This window comes from Monopterus albus, unplaced genomic scaffold (assembly GCF_001952655.1).
Source record: "Monopterus albus unplaced genomic scaffold, M_albus_1.0 scaffold90.1, whole genome shotgun sequence".
NCBI classification, from domain to species: domain Eukaryota; kingdom Metazoa; phylum Chordata; class Actinopteri; order Synbranchiformes; family Synbranchidae; genus Monopterus; species Monopterus albus.
In genome coordinates, this window is record NW_018127970.1 from 1,394,235 (window position 1) to 1,398,703 (window position 4,469).

Below are 4,469 nucleotides of genomic sequence, written 5' to 3' on the forward strand. Positions count from 1 at the left end.
TTGGGGACAAGGTCAGAGAGGACAGATTGAGATGGTTTGGACATGTGCAGAGGAGGGATAGTGGTTATATTGGTAGAAGGATGTTGGAGATGGAGCTGCCAGGCAAGAGGTCAAGAGGTCAAGAGGAAGGCCAAAGAGGAGATATATGGATGTGCTAAAAGAGGACATGAAGTTCATTGGGGTGAGAGTAGAGGATGCTGAGGATAGAGTTAGGTGGAAACAGATGATTCGCTGTGGCGACCCCTAACTGGAACAGCTGAGAGAAGAAGAAGAAGGATAACTAAAGTTATTGGGCACCTTCCTGTGTGCAATATGAGTACCTGTACAAATGACATTTTATGGCAATCACCCATCAATAGTTAGGATATTTCATTCTGGACCAAAGTGATGGATCAACACTGAATGCAGTCACACCACTCGTAGCTAAAAATACTTCACATATTTTATTTTGTTCATATAAAAGCATGAAACCAATGGAAACCTTTCAAAGGTGTTTTATGTGAATCCTTCCTATTTAGCATTTATGAACAATATAAATGGGTTGTATTATAACATATAGCAATGTAACTGTAAGCAAATACAATAGAATAAAATAAAATAGAAGAAAATAGAATAGAATAGCTTTATTTGTCATTGTACATTGTACAATGAAATTTAAAATGCAACACTTCTGTGCATAAATCATAAAAGAGTTACAATAGTTTTAAAAACCTAAAAGACTGTGTAAATAAATAAATATAAATACCGATAGTCTAAAAACCTCCTAATACACACACACAAACACATTTTTACATTCTGTGGGACTGTTGCACGATTCCAATATATCAACATGTCATAGTGGATATGTTGTGGAAAGTGTCAAGCATTTAGTGTGGGTATGGCTGTTTTTAAGTCTAGTTGTCCCTGTTTTGATTGCCCAGAATGTAGTAGTTCAAACAGGTTGTGCCCAGGTTTGGAATGGTCTCTCAGAATGGCATGAGCTTTATTGAGGCAGTGGGTGCCATACAATTCTTCCAAGGAGGGGCAGCCAATAATCTTCTGGGCAGCATTGATGACCCTCTGGAGCTTTGCAGCTGGAGAACCACACACAGATGCAGTACATTAGTATGCTCTCTATGGAGCAGTGATAAAAGGTCACAAGCAGTTTCTGTGACAGGAGGTTTTTTCTGAGTATCCTCAGTCTCTGCTGTGCTTTCCTCACCAGCAATGTGGTGATGACACTCCAGGTCAGGTCCTCCTCCAGGTGCACGCCCCAGAACCAGGAAACTGCCACCCTCTTCACACCGTGCCCCCCCGATGACCAGGGGCTGAATGTCTGTTTTGTTCTTTCTGAAGTCAGTAATCAGCTCCTTAGTCTTAGTAATGTTAAGCATCAGGTTGTTGTCATTGCACCACTCAGACAGCCACTCCACCTCATTCCTGTAGGCCAACTCATCCCCCCCGAGATGAGCCCCACCACGGTGTCATTCGCAAACTTGATTATGCTGTTGCTGGGATGAGTGGGGAGACAGTCGTGGGTGTAGAGCAGGGGACTCAGCACACTACCCTGTGGTGAGCCAGTGCTCAGGCTGAGAGCTGAGGAGATGTGGGTGCCAACTCTCACCCTCTGTGAGAGGTCTGTCAGGAAGTCCTTAATCCAGAGACAGATGGAGTGAGATAGTGCCAGGTCTGATAGGTTGTACACAGGTTTGTGAGGGAGGATGGTGTTGAAAGCAGAGCTTAAGTCCACAAAGAGCAGCCTGGCGTAGGTCCCCTTCTGCTCTAGGTGGGTCAGACCAGCGTGAAGACTTGTGGCCATGGCATCCTCCATGGATCTGTTTGATGTATATGCAAACTAGTGTGTATCTAACCTGGGTGGGAGGCAGGATACAATATGATCCTGGATCAGCTTCTCAAAGCACTTCATGATGATGGGTGTGAAAGCGACTGGCCAGTAGTCATTCAGGCTGCTGATGGTGGTCTTCTTAGGAAGAGGGACTATGGTGGAAGATTTGAGGCAGGGTGGAATGGTGGACTGGGATAGGGAATGGTTGAAGATCTTAGTGAAGACCCCAGCCAGCTGGTCTACGCAGTCCTTCAGCACCTGTCCCAAGACCTGGTCTGGAGGTCCTGAAGGTCCTGCCACCGTGAAGAGGCAACTGCTGTGGGCTGGTGGGTGTGCTGTGGCCGCATCCCATGACTCCACCAAAGAGGTAGTTAAGTCACTCTGTCAGTGCTGCATCACTCTCAGCAGCCATGGTGTTGCTGGACTTATAGCTGGTGATGTGCTGAATCCCCAGCCATACCTGCCTTGTGTTGTTGTTATCAAAAAAGTCCTCAATCTTCCTTTTATATGCTGCCTTGGCCTTTCTTATACCTCTCTTCGGGTTGGCTCTGGCAACACTGTACTGTGCTCCATCACCAGAGTGTTTCTGTCTCTCAGCAGGCCTCGGACCTATTTGGTCACCCAGGGTTCCTAATTGAGTAACACCCAAATGGGCTTGTCCACAGTGATAGTGTCCGTGCAGTGTTGAATATAACCCAGTATAGACACTGTGTACTCCTCTAGGTCCTGATGTCCAAATATGTCCCAGTTTGTTCTCCCAAAACAGTCCTGCAGTTGAGGCACCTTCCGGCCATGATTTAACAGTCTTTGAGGTGGTAAGAGCTCTTTTCCTGAGAGGGGTGTGTGCTGAAATTAGGAGTGGGGACATATGGTCAGACTAACCCAGGTGTGGTAGAGCTTTAGCCCTGAAGAACCTTAGTATTTAGTAAGGCATTCATAACAAATTAAAAACTTTTTCTATAAGCAGCATCTGTAACTGGTGTGTAACATTGTAACCACTGGAAAATTCTAGCGAGTATACAATAACTGTTGTGATCATGTGTAATCATGTAAAATTGTATACATTCATTTATTATATTTATAAATAACATATAGATTTTACAAAAAAATTGTTCAATAATTCTTCATCTCAATCTACTTATAAAGGTCATGAGATATAGCTTCAAGGTCTGAATTTGAATTTATCAATCAACCTACCTGTGAATAATCTGTGCACGTGTAAGAGCAGTTTGCTAATGCTATATTAAACAATGCAAATACTGTATATGTGCATGTGTCAAGCCATATGTTCTTAAGCCTACATCTTTTGTTGTATGTTGTATGTATCTTCTAATGTATGTAGGACCTATACAGCTGTTGTATTTCAGCCTAATTTTTGGAAGAATAGGGTCCTTGGATTATGTATCAATCCAAAAATTGATCCCTGTCCACCCACATATTTTTTGCTGCCTGTATATAGGCTTAAAGCACTCTAAGAAAAATAACATTTCTGTTGAACAGTAACTTAAACATGTAATATATTCAGTGCAGGCTATACAGTATGTTTTTTATGCAGTGACTGTGCACAACGTGGCCTTGAAGGTAGGGGCAGAGTGTTCTCCACCCACATGACTATTCATCATTTAGGTCTTCACACAGCTCTGACATCCAATCACAATATTTAATATCTGACATTCTGGTTCCAAATGCTGATAACACCGATCACCACAATGCAAATATTTCTGACTGACTGCAAAACTTCTCCAGCACTTTAGTCTTAATGACAGAATCTGCAAATATAATTATTTCTGTAAGAAAACCCAGCCAGAGATAGCAGAGAGAAGCTGTCATCTATTGTTTTCCAGTCCGTGTCCTCCAACTGAACTTCACCACCCGACAGTTTAATTGGTTTCAGGGAATCGGGTGTGAAGAGGAGTCATGACCTTGATCTTTCTCCCTGATAAATGCTTTTTTCTTCTTTTTACCAACTATACATGCAAATATGCAGAATGTGTGTGTATGTGTTTGAGAGTTGAGAGGGAGGTAAACAGATACAAATTGTCTAATTTTATTGTGTGTTTAGTGGCTGATTAGAGGCCTAATTAAATTCAGTGTTCATGAGTTCAGAGGCAAACAGAGGAGACACTGACCCTACGACTTCCAGTGCACCCCGGGGAGCATCTGAACAAAGAGAGTAGATGCACACAGGCTGATAGAGAACATGCATTCAGAGACTTTGAACAAACAAGTATCAAAAGACCTTTATCACCAGAACCTGTCCTTAATTCACTCTTCACCTTGATGATAAATATTAATAGGAGGGCATGGGGAAATTAAGCAAAACTAAACATTAGCTCATGATGATGTTGGCTTCAGTTCAGAGCTGCAGGGGCACAGCACTGCAAACAGGAGTAACTATGTTACAATCTAAAAGTCACTGTATGTCCATTTATTGCCTCAAAAATTGTGCAATGTTTAGGTCTGAAACTTCACAATAGTGTGGCACCTCTTCTTGTCATTTTGAATGCTGCAACTCTATATTTTCTGCTTGGAAACTGCAAAGTGGATGATTAAAAAATCACATGGATCACATTTGCATTCATCACTGGTTGGTAGTAAGCTGAGATATTATTATTATTTTTCAGTGAACTGTACCTTATTTATG